At 47.4% G+C, this 18,860-nt stretch overlaps 1 long non-coding RNA gene across 2 annotated transcripts; it reads right to left on the bottom strand.

The window, feature by feature from the left end:
• Positions 1-1,211: 1,211 nt before the first annotated feature.
• Positions 1,212-18,666, bottom strand: LOC112831843 (uncharacterized). Of its 2 annotated transcripts, XR_012375343.1 has the most exons (3): positions 17,968-18,643; positions 1,883-2,129; positions 1,212-1,508 (listed from the first exon to the last, which is right to left on the bottom strand). It is a non-coding gene; the product is annotated as an uncharacterized lncRNA (long non-coding RNA). The 2 variants fall into 2 exon arrangements; XR_003210249.2 differs by lacking the exon at positions 1,212-1,508 and having other exon boundaries at positions 1,742-2,129; positions 17,968-18,666.
• Between the last annotated feature and the right edge of the window lie 194 nt (positions 18,667-18,860).

Genomic DNA, 18,860 nt, shown 5'->3' with positions numbered 1-18,860 from the left:
GGGGGAAATGAGGAAATTGTTTAATAGGTGTCTGGCTTCAGGGGTACCTGGCTGGCTCAGTCGGTGGAGCGAGCCACTCTTGATCTCGTTGTCATGAGTTCGAGCCTCACGTGGGGTGTAGAGATTACTTAAAAATAAAATCTAAAAGGGGTGCCTGGATGGCTCAGTCACTGAGCGTCTGCCTTCAGCTCAGGTCATGATCCCAGGGTCCTGGGATCGAGCCCCACATCAGGCTTCCTGTTCCTCGGGAGGCCTGCTTTTCCCTCTCCCACTCCCCCTGCTTGTGTTCTCTCTCTGGCTGTGTCTCTCTGTCAAATAAATTAAAAAAATCTTTAGAAAGGTATAAAAGAAAATAGATGTACAGCTTCAGTTTTGTAAGATGAAAAAGTTCTGGAGATCAGTTGTAAGCCACATACATAAACACTGCTGAACCGTAAACTTAAGAATGGTTAAGACAGGTGGGTGGCTCAGTCGGTTAAGTGTCTGCCTTGGGCTCAGGTCATGATCCCGGGGTCCTGGGATCGAGTCCCGCACTGAGCTCCTTGCTCATAGGGGAGTCTGCTTCTCCCTCTGCCCCTCACCCTGCTCATGCTTGCTCTCTCTCTCTTAAATAAATAAAATCTTTAAAAAAAAACCCAGTTAAGACAGTAAATTTCATGTTTGCATATTTTACAATATTTTTAAAAAGATTCTATTTACTTATTTATTTATTTAGAGAACACACACGAGCAGGGGGAGGGAAGGGGGAGAGGGAGAGAGCCCCAAGCCGACTCAGTGCTGAGTGGGGAGCCCAACTCAGGGTTCTATCTCATGACCCTGAAATGATGACCTGAGCCGAAATCAAGAGTTGGATGCTCCACAGACTGAGCCACCCAGGTGCCTCTGTATTTTACCACAATATAAAGAAAAGCAAGTTGCAGAATAGAATCAATACTGATATCACAATCTTGAGTGTGTGTGTGTGTGTGTGTGTGTGTGTGTGTGTGTGTGTGTAAGGGCAATGCAATTTGGGAAGGAGACAAAACAAACCGTTACCAGTGGTTACTTTTGTGGTGGGAAGGAAATCGAGGGAAAAAAGGATGTTAGTTTTCATTTTTTTCCTCCCTCCAGTTTTAAAACCTATATAATTAGCATCTATTATTTCTGTGACTTCAACAGACCTGTAAACCAGTGGTGATGATGTTAATATACCTGATCTCCAGGAAGCTACCACAAGTCAACAGCTGTTTATTGAGAGCTAACACCCTACCTACAGGCGCTGTGTGAAGTCTGAGGGAGAGCCAGCAGAGCACGGTCCCTGCCCTCCTGGGGTTCACACTCCTACTGGGAGGCTGTCCCGCCCACAGCTGGGGACAGTCATGGAGAGTACTGGCAGGCAGGAGCTGCTTACCCCATCTCCTCTCACATCTCTGAGGAGGTGACGTGGAAGCTGAGACCGGAAGCTTGAACGGGAGCCAGCCAGGGGAGGGAGAAAGGGCACCTGGGCCAGGAGCAGAGGCTGCAAAGACCTGGAGCCAGACGAGAGGGAAGGCCAGTGTGTCAGGACTGAGGGCGGCAAGGAGGGGGGCGGGGACTGGCGGTGAGGAGGCTGGGGTGTGTTCCCAGTTCCCAGGGCAATGGAAAGGCACCACGGGATTCTAAGCCAAAGAGTGACATGATCTAATTTATGTTTTAAAAAGATCACCATGGTTGCTGGGGGTGGGGGAATGGGTTGGAGAGGGGGCAGGAGTGGAAGCAGACAGACTAGATAATGAGGTCTTTATTAGCTTTCTGCTGGATGACTTTGACGAGCATTTTGGCTTTAGATGAGGTTAGAAAATTGCAGATAATTGCTGAGAGGTTAGAAAAGTGTGCTTTTTCAAAGGTTCTCATGCACACAAACCTGGTGACACTTGTTGTCTTGGCTGGGCTCAGGGCGAAGGAGGGTTGCTGCCAGCTCTTCACATTTCCAGGTGGCTTGAGTCCGTGGGATCCTGTTAAATGCAGGACCTGATTCAGCAGGTCAGGGTGGGAGTGGTCTGAGACTCTGCAGGTGAGCCAAGCTGGTAGAGCAGACTAGGGAGGACTTTCATTTTCAAAATTCCTGTAATGTTCACCTTCCTTTTTCAAAGGCATAATTTGCTCTTGTGCTGCAAAACAATAACAATTATAAGGAGATTTTTAAAGGGCCCTTGACAGAGCCTGCTTGAGACATGAGCAGACAAAGCAGAAAGCTAGATTAAAGGGACGTCTCTGACCCGGGTCTCCCTCCGGGAGGACAAGGTCACCTCCCAGGGAACTCTCAGGGGCCCAGTGCAAAACAAAGAAGAAACAATCTTTAAGTAAACCTTAAACACCTATTATCTATCAAGAACCATGTTAAGTGCTGGGATATGGGAGGGAAGAGTTGCTGGCAGAGGAGAGGGAAGACAGAGCTATAAACAGAGAATCTTAACCCAAGCTCAAGGTGCTAAGTACAAAGATGGAGTTACACCCCAGACATGCCAGAAGGGCGGCCAACCTGGGGAAGGGGTACGTGGGGCTGCCAGAGAATCACCTAGATCACCTCTGCTAGACCTCACCTCCCAGGCCAGCCAGGAAACCATTCCCCCACCATGCCAGGAACTGCCCCAGGACCTTTGCAGACAAGTCTCAGAGTCCTAGTGCGTAAAGGCACGGACTCTGGGGCCAGATTACCTCGGTTCACATCTTAGCTCCGTCAGTCACGAGCTGTGTGAACTTGGGCAAATTACTTAAGCTCTCAGAGCCTCAGTTTCCTCCCCTGATAAATGGGGATAATAATAACCAAGAGTGCTATAAGGACTAAAGGAGTTACTTGTATGTAAAGTACTTACAATGACGGGTGGTATGGTAAGAGCTATTGTGACTTATCCTCAACCACTCTGTGAGCCCAGTCATATTAAAAGCCCATTGTGTAGGTAAAGATGCAGAGGATTACAAAGATCAAACTCAGTTCTGGAAAAGGCCCAAGGAGAGAAGTGCTGGGAGAGCAGCACCCTGGATGTCTCTCTGAGTCCTGAACCCCTGAATCCCATTTCCCATAGCACTGCTCAGGTGCCCCATGCCCACCCCAGGTATTGCGAACAGACCTGTCCTCCCTCCCTTCCTCTAACTTAGAACAGCAGTCCTGTGCAGGAGCTAAAGCCACTCATGAGGACCCCAAGCGTGTTTCTCCATAGACTGCAGTGTTCCCAAGCTGGGTCACTCACCCGGCCTCTCTGAGGCCAATCAACCCCAAACCTGAAACTCAGCCTGCAGGGGACACATTAATACAAAACTACTCTAGGGGCGCCTGGGTGGCTCAGTTGGTTAAGCGACTGCCTTTGGCTCAGGTCATGATCCTGGAGTCCCGGGATCGAGTCCCGCATCAGGCTCCCTGCTCAGCAAGGAGCCTGCTTCTCCCTCTAACCCTCCCCCCTCTCATGTACTCTCTCTCTCTCTCAAATAAATAAATCTTAAAGAAAAAAACAAAAAAACAAAACTGCTCTATCTGCACGGAGGCCTCTGCAAGATGAAAGGGGTTTCTAAGATGAGAAAGCAGGCTACCTCCATCTATCTTATTTAATCCTGCTGGTTGGATGCAAATTGCTTTCTCACACTGAGGCAAAAGAACACTGGTGGGTGGGGTGATGTGGGCAGGCAGCTGAGAGACGCGTGGGGAAGAGGAACGCCTGCGTAGCAGGACCCCAGAGCAGCCCCTGATGTGGGGCAGGGTGCAAGCCACCAGGAATTCTCTCCTCCTTCCCTGCTCCAGGAAAGGGTTTATGGAGTGTGGGAGTCAGGTTTTCTCCTCAGCCTTTGCCGGAGACAATAGGGCCTGGGAGCATTTTGATGGACGAGCATAACTGCTGGAGTAGGGCTCCTGGGCCACGGGAACCGGCTGAAGCAGGACAGCTGGGGGACCCTACCTACAGAGGCTGGGGGAGGGGCGGGGAGGTCTGCAGACCACACTAGCCTGGGCAGCTGAAGGGACGTCAAGGCTTCTTCTAGGTGCTCGACTCAAATTCGTATTTTATTTATGTATGATGGATATATTTTGGTTTATGTTTATTTATACCACTTTGTTACATAAAGAACTTGAGATGGTTTGCAAAAATGTGTGCAATGTCAAGGAATAAAACAAATAGCTTTGGGAATTGAAGTGAAAGGAAAGTAAAGGGAGGGAAAATAATGGAAGTAGGAGTAGGATTAGTATCCACTAACAGGTAATGAGTAGTTCTGTACAGTTGCTAACAAGGCCCAGACACTCGGTCCCGAGAACCTTAGCGGCCAAAGTTAAGAGGTACCAATAATTCAGTACATGAACCAGAGTCTACAAGATGGAAAATACCCAGAACTCAGAAGCATCACCTTAACCCTGGTACAGAAACTTGGGAGGAATTCCTCCACTGTCCACCTAACGATGACCCCAGATGAAGAAGGCAATGGATGCTCTGAGGGGCACCTCGACCACAGAGACAGTAACAGCCATTTCTCAGAATGTTCCTCAGGATGGGCTGTGGCACTGAAATGCCATTCACGAGTAATCCTAATAATTGTTCTGTAATATCAAAAATTGGAGACAACCTCAATGTCCATCAAACACATTAAGATACAGACATCTGATGGAATACTACACAGCTATTAAAAAGAAAGAGGAGTGGGGCGCCGGGGTGGCTCAGTCGGTTAGACGTCTGCCTTCGGCTCAGGTCACGATCTCAGGGTCCTGGGATCGAGCCCCACGTCGGGCTCTCTGCTCCATGGGGAGCCTGCTTCTCCCTCTCCCTCTGCTTGCTGCTCCGCCTCCTTGTGCTCTCTCTCTTTCTCTCACACAAATAAATAAATAAAATTAAAAAAAAGAAAAAGAAAGAAGAGCAATTTAGGTACTCATACAAAATAATCACCAAGATATATTGGGAAGTGTAAAAAAGCAAGGGGTAGAATAATGGCTATAAGTGAAAAAAAAAGAAAAGAAAAAAAAGAGTGTCTATACTTAAATGCTTGTATACACCCTAGGTCATTTCTGGTGGGAGGAATCTAAAGAAGCCACTGATTCTGGGGACGGGAACCGGGTGGAGGGTGATAAAAGTAAGAGACTGACTTTTCATTATGCAGCCTTTTGTACCTTCTGAATTTTGTACCACAGGAGTGTAGTGCGTGTTCAACCTAATTAAATAATGCATTACAAACATGTAAGCAAAAATAATCCAAGAGGGGCGCCTGGGTGGTTCAGTCGTTAAGCGTCTGCCTTCGGCTCAGGTCATGGTCCCAGGGTCCTGGGATCGAGCCCCGCATCGGGCTCCCTGCTCGATGGGAAGCCTGCTTCTCCCTCTCCCACTCCCTCTGCTTGTGTTCCCTCTCCCTCTGTGTCTCTGTCAAAGAAATACATAAATAAAATTTAAAAAAAAATAAGAGTGGCTACACACGAGGGGCTCTATACAGAGACCCTCCTTTATGGTCAGGCTTAATGACAACATATAGATTACCCAGGAGAATGGAAAACCTAGGCATCCTTCAGCTCAGTTCTCCATGAAAGTCATTTACCCAGCATGTTCCTGCCGAGACGCCGGTGGGTAGAAGATTTACATGGCTGTTTAAGATCCATCACTTTCCTCTTCAACTGGAAAATTAAAAAATTTTCCCTTTCCACCAAAAAAAAAAAAATCCTGTTAGAACTAATACATTTAGTGAAGTTGCAGGATGCAAAATCAACACAAAAATTGGCTGTGTTTCTATAATGAACAACCTTAAAAAGTTAAGACAATTTACAACAGCATCAAAAGAATACAAAAGAATAAAATACTTTAACCAAGGAGGTGAAAAATTTGTATGATGAAACCTTCAAGATGGGGGCACCTGGGTGGCTCGGTCGGTGAAGTGTCTGTCCTCAGCTTAGGTCATGAGAACCTGGGATCAGACCCCCTCCTCTCAGCGGGGAGTCTGCTTCTCTCTCTGCCCCTCCCCCTGCTCATGCGCACTCTCTAATAAAAAAAAACCCCTTTAAAAAAAACCTGCAAAAAAATTTAAAAAACCCTGCAAAATGTTGCCAACAGATGTTAAAGAAGACACTAATAACTGGAAAGCCACTTCTTTTTTTTTTTTTTAAGATTATATTTATTTGAGAGAGAGAACTCATAAGCAGGGGGAGGGGCAGGGGGAGAAGCAGGCTCCCCGCAGAGGGCTCGAAATCCTAGGACCTGGGATCATGACCTGAGCGGAAGGCAGATGCTTAGCTGACTGAGCCCCCCAGGCGCCCCAGGAAAGCCACTTCTTGTTCATGGATTAAGATGTCAATACCACCCAAAGTGATCTACAGATTCAAACCAATCCCTATTAAAATCCCAACGTTTTCTGTAAAAGTTGAAAAAAATCCATTTTAAAATTCATATGGAACCTCAAGGGACCCTGAACTGCCAAAAAAAAAAAAAAAATCTTGAAAGAGAACAAAACTGGAGGACTCACACTTCCTGATTTTATTTTTTTAATTTTTTTAAACAAGATTTTATTTATTTGACAGAGAGATAGTGAGAGCAGGAACACAAGCAGGGGGAGTGGGAGGGGGAGAAGCAGGCTTCCCACTGAGCAGGGAGCCTGATGCGGGGCTCCATCCCAGGACCCTGGGATCATGACCTGAGCCAAAGGCAGAGGCTTAACGACTGAGTCACCCAGGTGCGCCACACATTTCCTGATTTCAAAACGTACTACAAGATAATGTGGTCCTGGCATAAAGACATATATATAGACCGATGGAATAGAATAGAGAGCCCCAAAATAAACCTTTGTATATATGTCAAATGATTTTCAACATGGGGGCCAAGATGATTCAATGGGGAAATGACACTCTTTTCAACATGGGGTGTTGGGAAAACTGGGTGTCCACATGCAAAAGAATGACATTGGACCCCGACCAAACGCCATATATGAAAGTTAATGCAGAGTGGACATCTTTGATTTGAGGTAGAGATTCAATAAATATGTGCCGAGAGACTGACTGAGTGTCCTCTCTTGTCCCTGCCATCCCAAGCACTGCTCCGGAAGGTAGAGATGGAGCTGTACCGGGCACCTGGGGTAGAGACAAAATTTGAATATCCTATGCCAGCCAGAGTGCCATGGAAGGTTCTTCTTTACACGTACACACACACACATCATGCACATATAAACACAACATGCATCCCACACCACACACACTGTGCATATGATACATACATCATAGACACCACACATCCCACCCGTACATCACACATACACACACAACACACATACACACACACAACACACATACATACACATACCCTGCATCACATGCCTCACACACACATACTGCACTCTCACCATCACATATACACATACCATACATATCCCACGTACACACACACACCACCACCACCACCACTACCACCACCACCACCACCAGGAGTGGTCTAATTCAGGCCCAGCCTGATGTAGACTGAGAATAGGAGAGCTCCTGTCAGATCCATTTAGAACATAAAAATTTGCTGATTCTCTGTTTATACATCCCCCCCGACAACTGCCCTGGCTCAATAAATATTGTGAAATGAATGAGTAATCGATATGTGGTTCTAGGGACTCCAGGAAAGCCTGCTCCTCCCTACTCCCACCTTCCATCTCTGCTGCTCACTGCCTGACTCTGTTCTTCCCCGGGGAGCTGCATTTATCAGCTTAGTACCCTGATGGATGTAAACAAATGACACCCCCTCCCCCCAGCCTGAGGGAGAGCGAGACTTCTACTAGCCCCGTGCACCTTAGTGTGAACAAAAGTGTGAGGAAGACAGGTGAGCATGGAGAGGGGCATGACTCCTAGTTCGGGCTGGTTACCAATCAGGTAATCAGGTGATTGGAGGTAAAGGCATGGGGTTGGGTAAGCAGGGAGAAGGCACGAAGCTCTGCAGGGTGAGCAGAGAGGGAGAGCGCAGAGGGACATCTGGAGGGATGTGTGGGCGGGTGGCACCGTGAGGCAGAGCTGTGGGACTGTACCAGCATTTCATGGTTGGCCTCTGGCCAGCCCCGTCCTTACTTCCATTCCCCGTGAAATGAGAACAGAACCTGGCTGGCTCCCCAGATCATGGAGGCAGCAGATAAAGTAGGTGAGAACTGATGAATAAGTGGGGACAAAGAGCCCCAGGCCTGCTCTGAAGGAGCGCCACAGGGGGATTCTGCACAGTCCCCAAAATCAGTCTCCCCAAGGACTGTCCTGTGCTGTGGCCAGAGCATCTCTCCTCTCCCGTTCTCCCGCTGCACCTCGTTTTGCTGGTTTCCAGTAGAGGAATGTCTTCAGCCCTCGACTTTAACCTTGATGCCAGAACCAAGGAAGGCCTTGTTTTGTTTGGTTTTATTTTTGAGGCATAAGGAGGGGAAAGGAGCAGAGCATCCCAACATTTCAGAGAGCCGAGGATGTGCTCGAAGCACCCCTGGGTCCTCGTGACTTATTAAGAAAACCTGCGCTCATTAATTCATCCAAATCTTTTTTTAAAAGGTATTTTGATTTTTAGTCAAACTTCTATTTAAATAACGAGTTCCACAGGAGGAAGAAGTCAAGGCAGTGTTGTTTTTGGAACACTGATCATTCAACAATGAGGCATTCTGCCAAAAGCATCTTTTCCTCCCACGCCCCACCCCACTCCTCCAGAAGAGATCTTAATTAACTTCTAGTCAGTTCCTTCGTCCCACCCCCACCACCTCAGCTCCTCCCGTCACTACTGAACACACACTGTACACACACACACAACACCCTCAGCCGGGGCCAGTGCGTGGAGCCAGGATTCCTTTGCGAAAACACCTCTTGCCTTGTGGGGGGAAACCACCTCTGTGGGGCAGTGATGCTCCGAGCTCCCCACAGGGTCAGGCTGAGTCTGGTCTTCTCCTGAAACCCCATCTTTCCTCAGCATCTTCTTTCTCTTGAGAGCTCTCCCTCAATAAATCCCTTAAGAGGATTTGCAAGGATCACAGTCTCGGGTTCTCCTTCTCCTGGGGCCGATGACACTATCATCTGCTTTCTTTCTTATAAAATGGTGGGCTTTCAAGAGTCTCTCCAAGCAGGATTTGGGCGCTTTCTGCTTTTTAGCTGTCAGCTCGCCTTAGAAGCAAGCCTTCCAAGCAGAGTTGATCTCCAGCGTGATGACCATCTCACACGTGCTCAGGAAGGCTCTGGAGTGGGCATGTGAGTGTGGATGCTATTGATCTGAGCACCCCAAATGGTTCCCTTGAGATCCTGTCTGCGGGGTGATGTCAATGGCAAAACCATGCTCCCAGGCGCGTTGGCTTCACAGCCTACCGCAACGAAGAACCACAGCAGGGGCTTAAAACAACAGAACTTTATTGCCTCATAGTTGTGGAGGCTAGAGTCCAAAATCAAGGTATCTGTCACCAGGGGGATACTCCCTCTGAGACCTGTAGGGAAGAATCCTTCCTTGCCACATCTAGCTTCTCCTGTCTTCCAGTAGTGCTGGTGTTCCTTGGCTGGTAGCGACATCAGTCCGATCTCTGCCTCCTGCTGTCACACCTGCCTCCTCCCTCCTATATCTCTTCTTCTCATAAGGACACCGGTCATATTTGATTTAGCGCCCACCCTCCTACAGTTATCACGTCATTTTTTAAAGAGAGTTTATTTATTTATTTGACAGAGAGACAGCGAGAGAGGAGACACAACTAGGGGGAGTGGGAGAGGGAGAAGCAGACTCCCCGCGGAGCAGGGAGCCCAACGCGGGGCTCATCCCAGGACCCTGGGATCATGACCTGAGCCGAAGGCGGCCGCTTAACTGGCTGAGCCACCCAAAAGCCCCTATCACGTCATTTTTAACTAATTACCTCTGCAATGAACCTATTTCCAAATAAGCTCACGTTCTGGAATATCAGGGGTTAGGACTTCAACGTATCTTTTTGGGGAGGGTCATAATTCAACCCATAACACCAACTCTAATACCAATACCAACCCAAATACCAACGCCATTTCTTAGCTGTGGGATGCCAGAAGTCATCTAATGTCTCTTGGCTGGGCTTCAGCTTCTCCGGCTGTAGGAATGAGAATACCATGGTGATATGGCCAGAGAGAGGAAGGACTGTGGTCATGTGTGTCCATCTGCCACCATGGTGCCTCGTGTATGGAGGTTGATCTTTTTTTTTTTTTAAGATTATTTATTTATTTATTTATTTGAGATTGAGCAAGAGAGAGAGAACATGAGCAGGGGAGGAGCAGAGGGAGGGGGAGAAGCAGACTCCCCGCTGAGCAGGGAGCCTGACATGGGGCTCCATCCCAGGATCCTGAGATCTTGACCTGAGCTGAAGGCAGACACTTAACCGACTGAGCCATCACAGCGCCCCACGGAGGTAGATTTTTAACAAATGGTGATGCTTTCTTCAGCGGGGCTCTCTTGGCTACCCAAAGGCTAATTGTTACAGCCCCTGCCCTCCCCCAGACCTCACCAAGCAGCTTCCACATAGGAAAGTTCAGATCCGCCCTGGAGATCTATTGTGTCTCAATGAAAGATTATGGGAGCCTTTCAGGAAGTGAGGCTTCAGAGCCCATTATTTAAGTGCCACTCCTGTGATTGCAGGATGAGCAGCAGGAGAGCTAAGAATATATCGGGTGGGACCACCTGGGTGAGTGGAACGCGCAAGAAAGGCTCAGCACATAGTCCTTTCTGTCTAACAATGACTCCGCACTAGGCGCAAATCAATCTTCCTAAGGTCATTTCCTGTTGCCAGGACAGGGCTGTCTGCCTTCTCCTCACCCTCCTGCAGCATTCCCCTTCACGCTGGGCTCCAACAAAGGGGTGAGTGTTCAGCATTTCTCTTAATTGATGCTATGACAAGTCCTTTTGCTGACATATCCTGGCATCTGCCTGCCTCATTCAGGGCAGCACGGCATTAACCTGACACTGTCAGCTGGTTCCAGAATAATCAGTTCTCTTCTGGATCTGAGTCTCAAAGTGTGCATTGATTTTATTCAGTCTAGGATGCGTGTAGGTCATTTTAATAGGCTGTCTCTTCCCCCGACCCCCACCCCAAGCTCACCAAATAGCAAAGGAAATGAAAAGGCCAACTTGAACTTCAGATTCTTTTGCCCTCTCCCCTTGCAGAAGCTTTTCTCAACAGTCATTAGTGCTTCTCAAATTTTAAGGTGCAAATGAAATCACCTGGGATCTTACTAAATGCAAATTAAGGGCGCCTGGGTGGCTCAGTCGTTAAGCGTCTGCCTTCAGCTCAGGTCATGATCCCAGGATCCTGGGATCGAGTCTCACATCCAGCTCCCTGCTCAGCGGGGAGCCTGCTTCTCCCTCTGCCTCTCCCCCTGCTTATGTTCCTTCTCTCGCTGTGTCTCTCTCTGTCAAATAAATAAATAAGATCTTTAAAAAAAAACTAAATGCAAATTAAGATTCTGTAGATCTGGGCGAGGCATGAGATTCTGCATTCCTAAGGAGCCCCCATGTGATGCCCAAGGTGCTAGTCCACAGACCACACTTAGAACAGTGACACCCACGTGTGTGGTCCCTCTCTGCAAAGGTCCATAGAAATGCCAGGGACATGACAGGTGATATGACCAAGGTTTGCTCTGGGTGCTAGAGGAGTAGGAAGGACAGAGCCCCTAACTGACTGGGGAGTTAATGGAGACTTCCAAGGAAATGTAATCCAGAATGAAGAGGAGCCACATGATCTCTGCTTCTAGAAAGGTTGCTCTGGGAATGACGTGCTGTGGGGAGGATGAAGAGGAGCCAGACTGAAGGCAAAGGGGCCATGAGGACGCTCTTGCAATAATCAGGACAAGCATGATGAGGTCTGAGGTAGGACAGAGGTAGCGGGGGGTGGGGGGCTGGAGAGGAAGGGAAGGGTTACAGGCATGTACCTGGCTGTGGGGGGTGATGGGGAAGGAGGATGCAAACCCCATCCCCAGACCTCTAGGTCTGACAGGTGTTGGGGAATGAGAAGTAAGCTTCCTAGCTGGCTACCAGTGGGTGGTGACCTTGGGGAGGAGCCAGGAGAGAACGGGATGTGCAGGGGAAAGATGAGGAAGGGGATGGTTCAACACTGAACAGGGCTCCAACGAGGAGCATTTGTGACATTGGCTTTCAGTTGGAGACAGGTGGGAAAAGAAGCAGGGAGCAGCACAGGAAGTCCCTGGTGGGTGGCAGCAACTGGGTCTCTTGGCCAGGAATCAGCGCAGCCTGGCCTGCTGTTTATCGCTGGGACCCCCAGGCCCCCAGGGCAGCAGCCTCTGACTGGACACACGGCGTCCAGGACCATCACAGGGTACAAAACAATGGCCTTTGGTGGATGACCCAGGCCTCTACTCAGATCCATGGCCTAGTTACTGCTTTTATTTCTACCATTACCTTCCTTCTCCTGTCCTTGAGTTTATTGGGGTGGACGTAGATCTCATGACTTTTATCCTTTCTTCTCTTTGAATAGAAGCATTTAAGGCCATCAGTTTGCCTGGAAGTATGGCTTCTATGGCATCTCCCAAGTTTTAATATGAGGCATACTCATTTTCATTCAATGCTAAATAATTTAAACATCCATTAAGACTTCCTCTTTGACCCATGAGTTATTGAGTGAGGTGTTTTTAAAGCTTCAAATATGCGTTTTTAAAATTTATCTCTCACTTCTAACCTATTTGAATGATGGACAGAGAATATGGTCTGAATAACACTGATTCACTGAAATTTGCTGAGACTTACAGTCTTGTATATAGTTAACTTTTGAGGATGTTCCCTGTGTTTTTGAAGGAATGCATATTCTCCAATTTTGGTACAGAGTTCTGCATTTTCATTCATGTGCTCAACAAATTACTGAGTGTTTGCTTCGAACCAGGCACTGTTACAGGTAAAGGGGAGAGAGCAGTGCAAAACAGATAAATATCCCTGTTCCCAAGACTTTCATTCTAGGAGGGTAAGGCAGGCAATAAACAAAGTAAGTAAAGTATAATAATAATAATTGTAAAAGCGTATATAGTCTTACTATCTGCCAGGCATCATTCTAAATGCTACATTGATATGGACTCATTACTTCTCATAACAATAAGAGATAGGGACCATTATTATTCCCATTTTAGAGTTGATGATAATATGATACAGGGAGATTAAATAATTTGACCAAGGGTATACACCTAATAAATGGCAGGGCTAGGATTCAAATCCAGGCAGTCAGATACTAGAATATGAGAATCAGAATTAAAATACCCGTACATAAAATTTTAAAAAGAGACAAAATGAAAATGAGAAAGAGACTACTGAAAAAGAAAGAAGGCAATTTTTAGAAAAAGAACTAACTAGAACTTTTTTTTTAAGTAGGCTTCATGCCCAACCTGGGGCCTGAACTCATGACCCTGAGATCAAGAGTCACATGCTCTACTGACTGAGCCAGCCAGGCTCCCCAACTAGAACTCTGTAAAATAAAAACACCTGTGGATGGGTTAAGCAGAAGATTATAGATAATTTTTTAAAAGATATATTTCTTTTTAGAGAGAAAGAGAGAGAGCACGAGTGGGACAGGCAGAGGAAGAGGGAGCATCTCAAGCAGACGCCCTGCTGAGCACAGAGCCCGATGTTGGGCTCGATTCCACGACCCTGAGATCACGACCTGGGCTGAACACTTAACCGACTATGCCACCCAGGTGCCCCTAGATAATCTGAAGAGAAAATTAGTGAGTCGGACCTGAGGCTATTACACAGTGTACAACACAGAGACAACAAGATGGAGATATCAAAGAAAGTAGTAACCTCCCAAAGTGAAAGTCTAGTATATGTCTACTTGGAGTCCAAAATGGAAAGGTGGAAAAGAATGGAGGAGAGGAAGTAGTTGGAGAGATAAAAGCTGAGAATTTACAGAAAAATGCACATAAACACATTTGTGCAAATGTTTCCATGGATACTCTCTGGATGTCCATGGAGCCTATCTAGGTTAAGGACCCCTGTGTAACAGGCACTGCTAATTGCCTATTCACATTCTTTCTCCTCTTCTCCTATTAATGACCCTAAGTTTATTTGGGGTAGCAGCTACCTTGTTCCTTGGGATGGCCAAGTGACTCAGTTCTGGACAATGAGATAAAAAGCTTAGGGAAAAGAAATAAACTTAGTTGACCTGTGTCTTTTACCTTTTGCCCTTCACCATCCTGCTTGGAACGTGAAGGCAATGCTTGGAGCCTTGGCAGCTATTTTGTGACCATGTGGAGGGAAGCTTATGCTAAGGATGGTCAAATAGAAGACAGGAAGCCCAAATGCTCTTTGTGGATCAACTACTTCCAGATTTGGTGTATAAGGACAATAACTCCATCCTTAAAGCCACCACGATTAGGTTTCTACTAAACACAATCCCCCCTGCCTTCCATCTACCCCCACAGCGCCAGACAGTTCCCAGGCCAAGGAGAGGTAGAAAGTTACAGATCAGTAAATATTTGTGTTCACTTTAGGATTCAGCCTTTTAAGAAACAGTCACTGTTTCTTGTTCCATGACACCATTTTCAGCCCAGAGAAAAGGCAAGAATAGTGAGAAAACCATTTTAAACAGGAGCTTTTTCTCTACCACCATAAACCTTTTTTTTAGAATGATATTCTTTTAGGAAAATGTTCCCTTGCCATCCTGGACTCCTTCTATTCCTCTAACAGTGCCCAAACCACAAAGTGCCGACTAAGATAGGATGCTGGGATATGGTAAAGGCCTGAGCTTCCTTCTCCCTAATGTCTGATCTGTTTTATTTTTTCCTTCTTCCTCCCACCTCGTGTTTTCATTCTCCTTTTCCCCCTTGCCTTTCCCTCTTCCGTCCCTGAACCCCACCATCTGGATGCTGCTCAGTCCAGGTGAAGGCATGGCTGGCCTCTGGCTCTGAGGCTTCTGGTGAGATTAGGGCAAGGAAACATCTCAAAGCCTCTCACTGCTGCATCTTGGAACTTACCCAGTGGTGGCCACCTGACCGGCTCAAGGAGACGAGTCAGAACTTACCCCGGGCACAGAGCCATGCAAATGCCTTTTTCAAAATGAGTAATTCACCTACCATACTGAATAAGAGCCTCCAGATGTCATAGTATCACAGTGCAAACAATGAGGTCTTCATTTTCAAATATGGCATTGAAATGATGGTACCAGTCTTTTTCTTTCCCTATCCCTCTCTTTTTTCTTTTGTCTTCTTTTCTTTTGTTTCTTTCTTTCCTTCTTGCTTTTCTTTCTCTCTTTCTATTCCTTCCTTCCTTCCTGCAACAGTAGCAATCATTTTATTCTCACTTGTTCCAAGAATTGCCCATGAAGGTATTACGTGAGGTCTCCCTCTTTTAGGAAATCTGACTTTGCATAAATCAAGGCTTCTAGCCATGCCAATGTATACCATGAAAGACTCTTGATTTTGCAAATATGGCAAAGGAATTTGCTTGGGAAGCAGATGTATCTGTTCTTCCCTTTCCCATTTATATGAAGGAAGGACAGTGAAAAGAAGAGAACATAGTCCAGTGTTAAGATGAGCAGGCCCCATAGATGAGCAGAGAGTTAGGACTTTCAGCTACTAATGGAACATGGAAGGAGCACTCTGAAGATCCAGCTGTACTAGTAAATTAAACACTTCTGGAAATTGCCAGTGTCTGGATTAGAAACAGTCATAAAGGTGCTGTGCCATTCTGAACTCAGTGATTTCTAAGCTAAGGCCTACTTTTAAATTCCTTTGAAGAAAGGAAAACAATGATTATTTTAAAAACAAAAGTTGTCTTTAAAATTTGTTAAGTAGAGGGGCACCTCGTTGGCTCACTCCGTTAAGCATCCAACCCCTGATCTCAGCTCAGGTCTTGATCTCAGGGTCATGACTTTAAGCCCTGAGTTGGGCTCCACGCTGTGTGTAGAGCCTACTTAAAATGTGGAAAGTAGCACAGTCAGTGGGGTCCTTAAATCTAGTAACCCTTCCTTCTCCCTGGATTTACCCCTACCACAAAGCAAAGAAGCATAGAAACACCTGCCAAGGGGTGCCTGGGTGGCTCAGTCAGTTAAGCGTCTGCCTTCGGCTTGGGTTGTGATCTTGGGGTCCTGGGATCTAGCTCCACGTGGGGCTCCCTGCTCAGCGGGGAGTCTGCTTTTCCCTCTCCTTCTACCTGCCCCTCTGCCTGCTTGTGCTCTCTCTCTCTGTCAAATAAATAAATAAATAAAATCTTAAAAAAAAAAGAAACACCTTCCAAAGACAGGTCAGTTATTCTGAAAATCAATTAAATTATTTATACCCTTTGAAATGCTTATTTCAAAGGGAAACCTAGAGAAAGTCAATTATAAGCCATGGTACTGAACAGCTTATTGGTTAAATCAGGCTCTTTGTCTTTCTGTTTTGCTAATGGTGTGGACTTTTGACTTTCCTAATCATTAACTTTGGCTATCGAGGGAGATTCCACTGGACTTGGTTTGTTCATACTTTTTTGAGTGACATTTCCCCCAGCTAAATGTGAATGAATCACAAGTGATAATAATTTTAAAAATCTAGTCACGAACACAACTGGACTCATTACCATGAAGAAGAAGCATTCGGACGAGGAAAGGAAATCACCCAGGAACAGGGGAGAATTCATTATGACTACCATGTACATGTACTGTTTACTACATGCCAAGCACTATTGTAAGCACTTACATGTATTCACTCATTTAGTTCTACTAAAAATATTTTACAGAGAGGTTAAGTAATTTGCTTAAAGTGACACAGCTAGGAGTGAGCAAGTTGGTATGTCACCGAGGCAGCCTGGTTTGAGGCTGGACTTGAGCCTGGACTGCTTCCTCCTTTTCAAGGAAAGGAAGTGGGAAAGTCATGGAAAGACATTAAATGTACATAAAGAAAAGGACATTAATATTTCTAAATACACACTAATCAGTGTATCAAATAAACCAGAGACTAAGTTCAAAACAATGGACATTTCTTCCCTTACGGTTTTGGAGGCCAGAGTCCAAGATCAAGGTGTCAGCAGGACCATACTCCTCCTGGTGGCGCTAAGGGAGGACACTTCCTTGCCTCTCTCCCAGCTTGTGGCGGCTCCCGGTGTGCCTTCGCCTGTGGCAGCCCAACTCCAATCTCTGTCTCCATCTCTGCAGGGCCCGTGTCTCTCCCCTGTGTGTGTCTCTTATAAGGGCACCTGTCATTGGTTTCGGGCCCACCTGGATAATCCAGGATGATCTCACCTCAAGATCTTTAACTTAACATCTGCAAAGACCCCTTTATCCAAATAAAGCCACATTCACAGGTTCTAGAGGTTAAGATGTGAACATATAGTTTTGGTGACCCACCGTTTAACCCACTACAGTCAATGAGGACTTCACGATGTTGTAAGGAAGAGAAAACTCATCTCAACCTGGCTGAAATAACAAAGCGGATCTCTTGGCTCATTTGGCTGAATGGTCCAGGGGAGGTCGAGCTTCAGGTAAGGCGGGCGGGACTGGCTCCATTCTCACGCAGGCTCTTCCCTTACCGTCTGAAAGGGCTGTCAGTGGCTTCTGGGGTCACATACTTCCTGTTTAAGTCCACACGGATGAGAGAAGCTTCTCCCTCCCAGAAACCCCAGCCCATGTTCCCGTGCCTCCCATCAGCTCTGCCTAAGTGCTGTGCCCATCAGCAGACCTATCCCTGGGACTAGGGTTGGGGGGCGGGTATGTCGGCTGTCCTGACAATCAAGGAGCCACGTCTGGAGGTACAGATGGGGTCCCCCACTCAGGATGTGTGGCTGCCAGCAGGAGAGTCCCCAACTTAAAATCAAGGTACTGTTAGGAGGTGAGCAACAAAGGTCCACTCTGGGCCCTTGGTCGACTTTCTCAGGTGGGTGTGGTTTCTTTCATTTTACGAAAGTTGAAATGGAAGTTCAGAAATAAGGGCTAACGAGGTCAAAGTCACGCACTAAGAAGAGGGCCAGAGCCAGGACTGAAAATGAAAATTAAAAAAATGTCAAGGGCAATCACAAGAACCACACAGACGTCCACACAGAGAGAAAACGAGAACCACAACACAAAAGTTAAGTCCTACCTCACCTTTTACGGAGCTTGACGGCCACTGACCGTTTCATTGCCCAAACTGTGCGAGTGTCCCGACGTTGGGCCCACGGCGTCGAAGAGCCATACGCTCAGAGAGCGCCAGGATCTTGTCTCCGGCCTCTCTGGTCCCGGCGGCGGCGGCGGCGGCGGCGGCGGCGGCAACGAGAGGACGAAGGAGGCGTCGTCGTGTGGAGAGCGTGGCAGTAAGACCCACAGGGTGTGCCGCCGCGGTGGCTCTGCCACCTTCGGGAGTCGGCCTGTGGCAGATGTGGCGACCCTGCCAAGCGGAAAAGAAAGTACAGCGGGAGCGCCGAGGCTAACGGACGAAGCACCACCGGCGCCAGTCAAAATGGGGGCCGTAAGGGCGCTGTGCCGCGCATGCCCGCGTGGCTTCTGTGAGGGAAGAGCCCCAGCTCTGCCCCGCAGCTCGCCGCAGCCAGTTCGTCTGAAGGATTTCGGGGATTAGTCGCACAATAAATGTCCTGGGTTAAAAAAAAAAAAAATTGATATGCAGTATATTCATTTCTGCCTTCCCCATTGTATCAGTGAGAAAATTCCCTTCAGGACTCCCCGAGCCCGGCTCCCGCGTCGTTTGTCCTCTCACAGAGGCAGGCCAACCATTCTGGTAGCACTGGGCAAGAGAAGCGACTGCAGGATCCAGTCCTGGGGAGGGGGGGTTTGCCAGCGCCGCGGAGTTGTGTTTTATAAGACCTATTACTACAGAAGGAGCTTGAAAGGTTTCCAGTTTGGGGGTGCCTGGGTGGCTCAGTCATTAAGCGTCTGCCTTCGGCTCCGGTCGTGATCTCAGGGTCCCCGGATGGAGCCCCGCATTGGGCTCCCTGCTCAGCGGGGAGTCTGCTTCTCCTTCTCCCTCTGCTGCTCCCCCTGCT

This window comes from Callorhinus ursinus, unplaced genomic scaffold, assembly GCF_003265705.2.
Source record: "Callorhinus ursinus isolate GAN/ISIS: 27379988/994484 unplaced genomic scaffold, GSC_fseal_2.0 scaffold48, whole genome shotgun sequence".
In the NCBI taxonomy this organism is placed as follows: Eukaryota; Metazoa; Chordata; class Mammalia; order Carnivora; family Otariidae; genus Callorhinus; species Callorhinus ursinus.
Note: the sequence above shows the minus strand (reverse complement) of the source record. Positions and strands in the feature narration are given on the sequence as shown.